Raw genomic sequence first — 13,470 nt, forward strand, 5'->3', positions numbered from 1 at the left:
CCAGCTGTCATCTTAAGCCTCTGAAAGGCTACTTTTCTACTAAAAAGAAAGAAAGAAAGAAAAATCATTTACATAGACATTCATACCTGCCAACTTTGCCTAGAATGTTTAACCCTGAGCCCTAGGAAAGGCTGGGGTTGTATCTTATAAACATGTATAGGAGGAATACCCTTGGAGTTTGAAGATTGAAGAAACTGAAGCCCTGGCTGGAGTAGATAACATATGGAGTCAGAATCAGAGGGGTGAATAGAATTCAAATGTTTAGACTCCCAGGCTTTCATTGTTCTATGTTGTCCCTGGAGAGAACAATTTAAGAGAATGCATCCTCAGGTTCTAAAGATGGATTGGGGTTGTCTGTGAAGGCTTCAAGGAGAAGATGGGATTTGTGAATAGGAAGTGGATTGGAGTTGTGTGAGTAGAGAATTAGTGTCCTGTAGTTGATAAGCCATATCTTCTTATGGAGTTCTTTCTTAAAAACAAAACAAAACAGGGAAGAATTTAGTGATTTATATACCTTTATATTCCATATATTCTATATTTACTTTTGGTCTAATAGGAAAGAGAAAGAATGTCATGCATTGATCCCATTGTTGCATATTGTGTTTCCATAGGATATCACGTAGTTTCAGGGGGAAGTATACTTCAGGTAGGCTGCCTTTCTATTGAGAGTGTACTTGCCCAGGAGATAATTCAGTAAGAATACACTAAATGCCTACTATGTGCAAGATATGGGGGATAAAACAAAACAAAAGGAGCTTATATTCTACTATATAGAGAAAGAAAAATAAAGGGCTCCTGGAGACAATCTTGAGATGATACTCTTAGAAGATTCCCCCCCCCCCAACTGCAGCTCTAGGAAATGAGTCATTCTCAGTTTTTACCCTCTTTCTCTCATGAGACCTTCATCAGGGAGGTGTACTAACCTCTGAGACCCTCAATGATCCTTTCCAATGCTAGATTTTAATGGCCTATAGATATTTTTGATAAGATCCTAGAGAGCAGCACCATGATATCCCTTTGGAACAAGGGCAGTTGGTGATGGACTGAGACTGTCCTAGAAGGGGCTCTTCTCCAGGACTAGGCATAGTTTCACTAGGTGGTGCTAAAGCTTTGATTTTTCTGGAGGCTCATCTCCCAAAAAACTCACTGAAAATCTACCAAGTACTTCTTGTATTCCTGAGTAAGCTCCTTTTTTCATTTCTCATGGCACTGTGCCATCATATTAGCCAGCATGGCATGATGGAGAGAGTCTGGAATTGTTAAGTTAGGTGACTCAGGTTCAAATTCAGGTTCTAGCAGCAAGTTATCTTCTGATGTTGGTCTTTTCCTTCTTTGGGCTTCAATTTCATCATCATTAAAATGAGGCTGCAAGACTAGATGAAAATAAAGTCCTGTCCACTTGTAAAATACTTTTGTTATGTGGCATGCTTCTTTAACAACTAGAACATAAGTTTCTATATGGGCTTCTAATGCTTTTTATTTAGTATAAATTGGGTTGCAGATACTTAATAAATAACCTTTTATATTTGCATAACATTTTATGCTTTTCAATATGCTCTTAAATAAAATTATTATTTTCTTGTTAGAATATAAACTCCCTGAAGACAGGGATTGTTTCTATCTTTCTACCATCAGCACCTAGGACAGTGCCTGATGCATATTATGGCTTGTTGATTGAAGGTTCACTATCATTTATATTTTACATATTAAAAATTCACACCTATAGAAATAAAACTGCAGGGGCAGCTAGGTGGTGCAGTGGCTAGAGCACCTCCTGAATTCAGGAGGACCTGAGTTCAAATCTGGTCTCAGACACTTAGCACTTCCTGGCTGTGTGACCCTGGGCAAGTCACTTAACCTCAATTACCTCAGGCCTCCTCCCTCCCTGTCCCCTCCCCCCCCAAAAAAAAAAAGAAAGAAAGAAAGAAAAAAGAAAGAAAGGAAGAAAACTGCACCCAAAGTCACATAGTAGTAGAACCAGGGATATAATAATGTAATATAATATGTCAGACTTACCTGGTTTATACTATGGTGGTTCTACTACTTGGCCCTGCTTTTGCATAGATAGATGATGTGATCATCAAGTTACCTTTTAATATTTGCCACCAGAGACAAGTGTTTGACCCTTTGGAAATAGATTTGCCTTTAGCTTTTGGATCAGTAGGAGCCAAAGACTTGGGAAACGTAGGTTGCTTTACTCAGTAGCTAGAAGACCCATGCCAAAAAATTGCTGTAATTTATCAGGTCATTGCCCAAGGTTGGTGCTTAATAAATATTTATTAACCATGAATATAAATTCTTTAAGATCAGGGATTTTCTCTTTGTTTCTTTCTTTCATCTGTGTATCCCTTGTGCTTATGCTTAGCATAGTACCCAACACATAATAGGTAATTAATTTCATAAGTGCTTGAATGATTGATTTGCTAAATTGAGTGGCTCTTCCCATTGATCAATGAATGACATTTTTAGAAAACAAAATTTCCCTTCAATATAAGATAAAACTTTTTTTATTAAAAAGTTTTATTAACAAAAATTTATTTTTTCTCTTTTTCATATCTCTCTACTCCTTGGGGGAAAGAAAGTCAAATAATTCTTGAACAGCTCATGTCTGAAAAATATAAAAACAATCAATTTATCAATGATAGTTGTCTAAAACCAGAATAGGCAACTAAGGAAGTAGCTCTAGCACTTGTGATTCACAAATGAAGGCTGCCAGTCAGGCATTCAATAGTACCTAACATAAGCCTGGTGCTTTGTTAAGTGCTGGGGATACAAATATGAACAAAAGAAAGACTGTTTCTGTCTCCAAGGAGCTTATAATCTAATAGGAGGGGGGAGGACAATCCATGAAAAGATTATAAAAGGAGAATGTGGGGGAAGTATCTAATACAGGGTGTGGTAAAATCCAAAGAATTACAGCCAGATAACAAATGAAGAGGTTACTGGCCCACACCCTTTTTATTTTTATTTGTTTATTACAGCTGTACCTCATTTATTTATTTTTACAGGTTTATAGTTATTTTAGAGTTTTTTACCCTCAATAGCATTTTATTTTTCCAAATACATGCAAAGATAGTGTTCAACATTCATTTTTGTAAACCTCTGTGTCTCAAATTTTTCTCCTTCCCTTTCTGACTTCCCTCTTCCCCAAAGCAGCAAACAATCTGATATAGGTTAAATATGTGCTATTCTTTTAAACATATTTCCATAATTGTCATGTTGTATAAGAAAAATCAGACCAAAAGGAATAAAAAACATGAGAAAGAAAAAAACAAAAACAAAATGTGAAAATATGCTGTCATCCATATTGAGTCTATATAGCTGTCTCCCCTGATGCAGATGGCATTTTCCATTCCATATCTATTGGAATTGTCTTGAATTATTGTTGAGAATAGCCAAGTCCATCATACTTGAAAATCACATAATCTTATTCTCAGTATGTGCAATGTTCTCTTGATTCTGTTCACTGTTCACTTAGTATAAGTTCATGTAAGTCTTTCCAGACTTTTCTGAAATCAGCCTGCTCACCATTTCTTATAGAACAATAATATTACGCTACATTCATGTACGGTAATTTATTCAGTCATTCCCCAACTAATGAGCATCCACTCAATTTTCAGTTCCTTATTGGGCTCCTTAAGAGCTCCTCTCTGACAGATTGTACTCAGTGTGCTAATAAGGAGCGAGTACCTTCATTCCATTTCCTAGTATCTTTATCTCATTTAATTCCTTGTCCAGCCTTTGTCAGAGATGATGTGGCAGGGGACTGTGTTCAGATAGGAGTTGACTTAGAAGTCCTTTGAGGTTGGGTCCAACTCAGATTCTGGATTCTATGTATTAAACAGGAAAACCAATTCCCCTACTAGGGAAATCTAGAGAAGGAGGTGTCAATTTCCATTTTGGTCTTTATACCCCCATTGTCTTGCATAGTACCTGGCAATTGTAAGCACTTAATAAATGCTTGTTGAATTTAATAGAATCAAATTACTTGTCTGGTTTTCTTCCCTGGTGTTTAATAGTAGGTGTGAAACTTTAGCTAGGCCTCCTAAGCTTACTTGCCAACTTTTCCTGTAGTGGAGGTAGAATTTTCTGCCACTTTATTGGTTCAGTGACAAAATTCTGGCTTTCCACTGTGAATGAAGACTTAAACCTGAATTTTGGATTCTGTTTTAGCTCCTTGGTTTAGTCTTAAAAGGTTGATTCGGGATCTTCATTTAGATTGTAGAGGATGGCTTTGCAGTGTGAATGGGACAACGATAATAGAAAATTGATAGAAGTTGGAACTATTGAACTTTTATTTTGTTTCTATTTGTCTTCTAAAAGAATGAAATTTGATTGGTAAAGATAGAAAATATAAGCATCAAAGAGTTGAGATCCAATATATAAGTGAGGAACTCCTAGATGAGTCTAAAGCACCAGGATGGAACAAACTACATCCTGCTTTATGGAAAATGGGCACAACTACTAACTGTTTTCAATGATTTTTCTTTCTTTCTTTCTTTCTTTCTTTCTTTCTTTCTTTCTTTCTTTCTTTCTTTCTTTCTTTCTTTCTTTCTTTCTTTCTTTCTTTCTTTCTTTCTTTCTTTCTTTCTTTTCTTTCTTTTTTCTTTCTTTCTTTTTTTTTTTTGTTGAGGCAGTTGGGGTCAAGTGACTTGGTCAGGGTCATATAGCTAGCAAGTGTTAAGTGTTTGAGGCCAGATTTGAACTCAGGTCTTCCTAACTTAAGGGCTGGTGCTCTATCTACTGCACCACCTATCTGCCCCTGCTTTCAATGATTTTTGCAAGAGTGTGTAAATAGAAGAGAAACTGCAGAATTGGAGAAGAGCAAAATTTTCAATTATCAAAAAGAGAATAGAATTTAGTTCACAAACTATGGAATAGTGAGCTACACTTGAGTTTGGGAATTCAGCAATGATAGACCATAAAATTCTATTTTGTTATTATGTTGATAATAACACCAATAATATCAGTAAAACTCATTGTAAACATTTAGAAAGAGAAATAATAGTGGTCATCAAGAAACTACATGGCTCATTCAACAACAAGTCATATCAGATTAACTTCATTTTTTTTTAATTAATAGGGTTACTTGACTGGTAAATCAGGGAAGGCCATAGACATAGTATATTTAGATTTTTTCCTATGTTCACGGACACATCAGAGATGATACAAGGTAGATGATAGTGTTATTTGGTAGATTCACAATTAGATGAATAATCAAAAGAATGGTCTTTAATGGGTAGAGGTCAGCTTAAAGAGAGATCTTTAATGAATAGCACAAGCATAATGTTGAATATTCTGTATTATTCTATGCTAGAGCAGTTGTTTTGTTTAAGCCCCAGTGAAGGGTGGAACATAATAAATGCTTGTTGAATTTAATAGAATCAAATTACTTGTCTGGTTTTCTTCCCTGGTGTTTAATAGTAGGTGTGAAACTTTAGCTAGGCCTCCTAAGCTTACTTGCCAACTTTTCCTGTAGTGGAGGTAGAATTTTCTGCCACTTTATTGGTTCAGTGACAAAATTCTGGCTTTCCACTGTGAATGAAGACTTAAACCTGAATTTTGGATTCTGTTTTAGCTCCTTGGTTTAGTCTTAAAAGGTTGATTCGGGATCTTCATTTAGATTGTAGAGGATGGCTTTGCAGTGTGAATGGGACAACGATAATAGAAAATTGATAGAAGTTGGAACTATTGAACTTTTATTTTGTTTCTATTTGTCTTCTAAAAGAATGAAATTTGATTGGTAAAGATAGAAAATATAAGCATCAAAGAGTTGAGATCCAATATATAAGTGAGGAACTCCTAGATGAGTCTAAAGCACCAGGATGGAACAAACTACATCCTGCTTTATGGAAAATGGGCACAACTACTAACTGTTTTCAATGATTTTTCTTTCTTTTTTCTTTTCTTTCTTTCTTTCTTTCTTTCTTTTCTTTCTTTCTTTCTTCTTTCTTTCTTCTTTCTTTCTTTTTTCTTTCTTTCTTTCTTTCTTTCTTTTCTTTCTTTTCTTTCTTTCTTTTTTTTTTTTTTTTGTTGAGGCAGTTGGGGTCAAGTGACTTGGTCAGGGTCATATAGCTAGCAAGTGTTAAGTGTTTGAGGCCAGATTTGAACTCAGGTCTTCCTAACTTAAGGGCTGGTGCTCTATCTACTGCACCACCTATCTGCCCCTGCTTTCAATGATTTTTGCAAGAGTGTGTAAATAGAAGAGAAACTGCAGAATTGGAGAAGAGCAAAATTTTCAATTATCAAAAAGAGAATAGAATTTAGTTCACAAACTATGGAATAGTGAGCTACACTTGAGTTTGGGAATTCAGCAATGATAGACCATAAAATTCTATTTTGTCATTATGTTGATAATAACACCAATAATATCAGTAAAACTCATTGTAAACATTTAGAAAGAGAAATAATAGTGGTCATCAAGAAACTACATGGCTCATTCAACAACAAGTCATATCAGATTAACTTCATTTTTTTTAATTAATAGGGTTACTTGACTGGTAAATCAGGGAAGGCCAGAGACATAGTATATTTAGATTTTTTCCTATGTTCACGGACACATCAGAGATGATACAAGGTAGATGATAGTGTTATTTGGTAGATTCACAATTAGATGAATAATCAAAAGAATGGTCTTTAATGGGTAGAGGTCAGCTTAAAGAGAGATCTTTAATGAATAGCACAAGCATAATGTTGAATATTCTGTATTATTCTATGCTAGAGCAGTTGTTTTGTTTAAGCCCCATTGAAGGGTGGAACATAATAAATGCTTGTTGACTTATTTTTTTCTTTTTCTTTTTTTGTCAGAAGGTGTTTTCCAAGTTGTATAATTCTACAATCATTATTACCTAATTCATGTCTTTCTATCTTTTCTGCTTAAGAAAGCATGAAATTTTATCAAATCTTTTAATAAAATATAGGTATACTATTTCTATAGAATTTCCCTGATCTAGCTTAGTCACTCTATAATGAAACAAAAAGAGGTCAATCCATTATTGTCTATACTTGATGAAGCCACATTGTCTGGTCACTGATGTCTTTTCTAATGTGCTCCCTTTAAAAAGATATTCTACAATTTTGCTATCAAGAATTGAGGTCAGGATCATTAGATTATAGTCTTCAGATCTTGTTTAAAAGAATTATTGGGATAACATTTGCCTCTTTTTAATCTGTGCTGTCATTCCTTTTCTCACTATTATTTCTTTCTTTCTTTCTTTTTTCTTTTCTTTTTTTTTTTTTTTGGTATTTTTTAAAATAACTTTTTATTGACAGAATCCATGCCAGGGTAATTTTTTACAGCATTATCCCTTGCACTCACTTTTGTTCCGATTTTCTCCTTCCCTCCTTCCACCCCCTCCACCAGATGGCAAGCAGTCCTTTACATGTTAAATAGGTTACAATATATCCTAGATACAATATATGTATGTAGAACTGAACAGTTTTCTTGTTGCACAGGGAGAATTGGATTCAGAAGGTATAAATAACCCGGGAAGAAAAACAAAAATGCAAGCAGTTTATATTCATTTCCCAGTGTTCTTTCTTTGGGTGTAGCTGCTTCTGGCCATCTTTGATCAGTTGAAACTGTGAGATATCTTTGTTGAAGAGAACCACTTCCATCAGAATACATCCTCAAACAGTATCGTTGTTGAGGTATATAATGATCTCCTGATTCTGCTCATTTCCCTTAGCATCAGTTCATGTAAGTCTTGTCAAGTCTCTCTGTATTCATCCTGCTGGTCATTTCTTACAGAACAATAATATTCCATAACGTTCATATACCACAATTTACTCAACCATTCTCCAATTGATGGGCATCCATTCATTTTCCAGCTTCTAGTCACTACAAACAGGGCTGCCACAAACATTTTGGCACATACAGGTCCCTTTCCCTTCTTTAGTATCTCTTTGGGGTATAAGCCCAGTAGAAACACTGCTGGGTCAAAGGGTATGCACAGTTTGATAACTTTTTGAGCATAGTTCCAAATTGCTCTCCAGAATGGCTGGATGTATTCACAATTCCACCAACAACGTATCAGTGTCCCTGTTTTCCCACATCCCCTCCAACATTCCGCATTATCTTTCCCTGTCATTCTAGCCAATCTGATAGGTGTATAGTCGTATCTCAGAGTTGCCTTAATTTACATTTCTCTGATTAATAATGATTTGGAGCATATTTTCATATGTCTGTAAATAATTTTAATTTCTTCGTCTGAGAATTGTCTGTTCATATCCTTTGACCATTTATCAATTGGAGAATGGCTTGATTTCTTATAAATTAGAGTCAGTTCTCTATATATTTTGGAAATGAGGCCTTTATCAGAACCTTTGGCTGTAAAAATGTTTTCCCAGTTTATTGTTTCCCTTCTAATCTTGTCTGCATTTGTTTTGTTTGTACAAAACCTTTTCAATTTGATATAATCAAAATTTTCTATTTTGTGGTTAATAGTGATCTCTAGTTCTTCTTTGGTCATAAATTCCTCCCTTTTCCACAAGTCTGAGAGGTAAGTTATCCTATGTTCTTCCAATTTATTTATAATCTCATTCTTTATGCCTAGGTCATGACCCCATTTTTGACCTTATCTTAGTGTATGGTGTTAAGTATGGGTCAATGCCTAGTTTCTGCCATACTAATTTCCAATTTTCCCAGCAATTTTTGTCAAATAATGCATTCTTATCTGAAAAACTGGGGTCTTTGGGTTTGTCAAACACTAGATAATTAAAATTATTGGCTGTTTTGTCCTTTGAACCTAACCTGTTCCATTGATCAACTAGTCTATTTCTTAGTCAATACCAGATGGTTTTAGTAACTGCTGCTTTATAATATAATTTTAGATCTGGTACAGCTAGGCCACCTTCATTTGATTTTTTTTTCATTAATTCCCTTTAAATTCTTGACCTTTTGTTTTTCCATATGAACTTTGTTATTATTTTTTCTAAGTCATCAAAACCTAGTTTTTTGGGAGTCTGATTGGTATAGCGCTAAATAAATAGATTAGTTTAGGTAGTATTGTCATCTTTATTATATTTGCTTGCCCAATCCAAGAGCATTTAATATTTTTCCAGTTGGTTAGATCAGACTTAATTTGTGTGGAAAGTGTTTTGTAGTTTTGCTCATAAAGTTTCTGGTTTTCCCTTGGCAGATAGATTCCTAAATATTTTATACAATCAGTAGTTACTTTAAATGGAATTTCTCTTTGTAACTCTAACTGTTGGGTTTTGTTAGTGATATATAAGAATGCTGATGACTTATGTAGGTTTATTTTGTCCTGAACTTTGCTAAAGGTGTGTATTGTTTCTAATAACTTTTTAGTAGACTCTCTGGGGTTCTCTAGGTATACCATCATATCATCAGCAAAGAGTGATAATTTGGTTTCCTCATTGCCTATTCTTATTCCTTTAATCTCTTTCTCAACTCTTATTGCCAAAGATAGCATTTCTAATACAATATTAAATAGTAATGGTCTCACTGTTATTTCAAAGATTCTCAATAGTGGTGCAGTAGTCCTACCTGACACACTTCTCAATATTTAAGGATGTAGTTCATCTAAACCAAATGACCCAAATACCTTGAGGCTTGTTTTCTATTTTCTAACTTGTCTCATATTGAATTTCTGTTACCATTGTCCCTGTCATTTTCTATTTTGCATCATATTTATTTGTGTATATGCTGTATCTACTCCACTGCCTCCATTAGGCTTGAAACTACTAAGATTGCAATTTTTTTTTCTTTTTGAATTCTCAGTCTAGCACAGTGCCTTGCAGTTTCTCAAAAAATTCCTGTTCAATTGAATTGAACTGAATGAAGTGAATCAAATTGACATTACTGATATGAGTCCGGAGAGTTGTTCCCCTTCTAGTCAGAAACTTTGTAGACAGCTGCCTACATGGTCCTGTTTTTGAGTCACCAAGAAGGACTATTGTCTTTCAAATTAACTTCTTCAGGTCTTACTGATGCATGAGATTCCTCTAAGAGGACAAAGATTTCCTGTAGTGTTCTGTAAGAGGCAAGGCTGCAAATCCACTCTCTGAGGTTTGACAATTTCACACTGAAATAGAAAATGATATATATTTAAAATTTCCAATGAGCATGTTTGCAGAGGGTGAGAGGGAAATGGAGCTAGATGCATTAGGAACTTGAAGATAGGAAAAAGAATACTTGAAAAAAAGAAAAATGGGAGAGAAGAATGTTTAGGAGCTTGGAGAATAAACTTTATGCCTTTATGCTTTTGTTTTCCATGGACCCCATTGCTGGGGTCCTTGAAATATGTCTCCAGAAAACTTTCTCTGTCATGCCTATGCTACACTTCTTGGGTGTTTTTTTGGGTTTGTTGTAACTTAAAAAAATATACCAAGGACATCAAGATTGAATGCAAGGGCAGAATAGCAATAAATGGTGGGAGCTGAGGCCAAGTAAAAGTTGTCTTCTCTTATAAAAGTTGGAATAGTATAGAACTGAAGAGGTCCTGAAGGAAGAAAATCTTAGGGGAGTCTTCTAGTCAGTTCCTCTTTCTTTAAGCTTCTAAACTATCCCCTATGGTTTCTGTTTTGAACAGGTTCTAAACAATGAAATCCTCTAACATCCTCTCTGAAGCATATAATGCTCAGAGTCTAAAAGGTCCATTGAAGTAGAAGGAGGTGGGGGATTTTAGGATTTGCCTTTCTAATCAAGAAAACAGAAATACCCACTCATGTGGTAGCTAAATGGGAAGATGAAAAGTTCTTCTCTGTATCCCAACTCTAGTTCTTTCTTCAAGAGCACTGAATATGGAGTAAGAGCCCCTGGCTTCTAGATCTGACCTTGTTATTAAATCCCTGCATTCATGATTATGTTAGTGACTGGATAAGTCACTATCCCGGGGAATCATTTTTCTCATCTTTAAAAGAATATAGGTTAATCTACAGGACAAAATGAGATACTATCATGAAATCTCTTTACAAATTGTAAAGTGCTACATAAATGCTAGTTATTAATTACTACTATTACTACTACTACTACTGCTACTACCATCACTACTATTATTACTACTACTACTACCATTACTACCACCACCACGACTACTACCATTACTATTACCACTATTACTACTACTACTATTATCACTATCACTATTACTACTAATACTACTATCACTATCACTACTTCTATTACTACTACTATCAATACTACTACTACTACTATCACTACTACTATTACTACTACTATTATCACTATCATTATTACTACTACTACTACTATCACTATCACTACTTCTATTACTACTACTATTATCACTATCACTACTTCTATTACTACTATCACTACTATTACTACTACCACCATCACCTATTTCTACTATCAATACTACTATCACTTCACTATTACTACTACTACTATTACTATCACTACTACTATTAGTACTACCACTATCACTATCACTATTATTACTACTATTATTATCATCACAATGACTACTACTACTACAATCACCACTACTACTATTACTACTATCACTATCACTACTTCTATTACTACTACTACCACTTTACTACTATTACTACTACCAATACTACTACCACTACTACAACTATTATCACTATCACCACTACTACTACTACTACTACTACTACTACTACTACTATTACTACTACTATTACTATCACTACTACTACTATTAGTACTATTACTATCACTATCACTACTTCTATTCCTACTACTACCACTCTACTACTACTACTACTACTACTACTACTACTACTACTACTACTACCACTACTAGTACTTACTGGGATGTAGCTGCTGTGTATGCTACAACTTTTTGGAGCCACAGGTGAGTGTTCGTTGTATCAGATGGACCCCAAAGGTGAATGAGTAGTCCTGAAAAGGGCTCAGCAAGCATAAGAGTTGAGAACAATTACAAGTCTCAAATCCATTGGTGAGTTAGGGGGACATCTACCCCAAGCATGTGAAGACTTTCCAGTGGAATGGATGAGTGAGAACAATTTGTTCCAATAGCCACAAAGGTGGCCGGAGCAGGCACTGTAAAACATTTAGAGCTTGACATTGACAACAACAAGGTCATTCACTGCATCCTTAGTCATTGCCAGTCATCTTGACTTTTGTCCTGCCACAGGGCTTCAAGGACTCAGGAAGAGAGAGAGGTTAACGACTTAGTGCAATTCTGCCTCACTTAAATCCAATTTATGCACAAGACATTAATCAGTGACATCATTGCTCCTCTGTGAAAACAAAGGAGATACAATGGCTTCTCTCCTTTTCTTTTAGAGGTGAAACACTAGGGGTGCAGGACACAGCATAAGATAAACTTTTTCAATTTGTTTGTTGTGATGAATGCTTCCTTTCCCTTTTTAAAATTCTTTCTTAGAAGTGGTGTCTTTCTAGGATTAGATAAAAGAAGAGAGAGAGGTAAATTGGGGATGTAGGTAGTGTAAAAAAAAGAAATTAATGAAATTTATTTATTTATTGTGCTCAATAGAATTGTTGAAATGAAAGTCTCTGCCTTGAATTATGATACTGCCCACCTTTCTAGCAGGCAGAGTTGACTGACATGTGATTTATTGATCATCAAGGACATAACTTTTAAATACAAAATAGCAATGGGTAGCCATGGCTTGGCTTGAAAGTTTTTTTTTTTTTAAAAACCTAGATCCCTCTTGACCCAAGGAGCCTTCTGATCGTGTCACCTCTGTCCCCAATGGGAGTCTGTTCTTTGTGTCTATGCTTCTTTCTTCTTGACCTATGATCCATTAATTGAGGACACTCAAACGTGTCCCAAATTAGATGAAGGAACATGTTCTTTCCCCCACCCCACTAGTACACGGTGTTCTTCCCCTTCCATCTGTTACTGGTTAGCTACAACTGCAGACAATTTCTTTCTCCACCACCATATTCTCAGTGCCAACACTTGATACTGTGCCTCTGGTGAGCGGTAGAAAAGAATGTGTGTGCGTATGTGTGTGTGCGTAGCAAGTTTCCAGTACTGGGTCTGATTTCTCTTCTGAAGTCTGGGGCCCAGTGAACCCCAAATCAGTCTCTGGAGACAGGCAGCTTTCTTCTAAGTCACACACACATACACACACAGAAACACACAGATAAATTCCTATTAAGCCTATTCTCTGGCTTGGCCATGGCTTTTCCATCACCCTCCTCCTTCTTTAATGTGTGTTGAGTGCTGACAAAATTTTTGGCAACTATGTGCATGTGTACACAAGACATATAGACTAAGGGAGGGACTGGGGGAACCAGGGTTGCTAAATGAATATAATTTATATTTGGAATCTTCTAGCCAAAAAAACCAGTTAAAATACTAGAGCTGAGCTATAACTATTCATAATCAATCAATTAACCAATAAACATTTATTAAGTGCTTACCATGTGCCAGATTCTATGAATGTAGAGACAAAAATGAAACAGTAAGCTCTCAAGGAGCTTACTTGGAGAGATGTCAGGGACACTTAAAAGTACATACAAAA

General features: G+C 35.4%; 1 long non-coding RNA gene across 1 annotated transcript in view; it reads left to right on the plus strand.

Moving 5' to 3' along the window:
• Positions 1 to 320: 320 nt before the first annotated feature.
• LOC127547078 (uncharacterized) overlaps positions 321 to 13,470 on the plus strand; it is a 58,138-nt gene continuing 44,988 nt past the window's right edge. The window contains exon 1 of the long non-coding RNA XR_007950064.1: positions 321 to 411. This is a non-coding gene — a long non-coding RNA (uncharacterized LOC127547078). The remainder of the gene's footprint in view (positions 412 to 13,470) is intronic.

The sequence above is a fragment of the Antechinus flavipes genome, chromosome 2 (assembly GCF_016432865.1).
Source record: "Antechinus flavipes isolate AdamAnt ecotype Samford, QLD, Australia chromosome 2, AdamAnt_v2, whole genome shotgun sequence".
NCBI classification, from domain to species: Eukaryota; Metazoa; Chordata; class Mammalia; order Dasyuromorphia; family Dasyuridae; genus Antechinus; species Antechinus flavipes.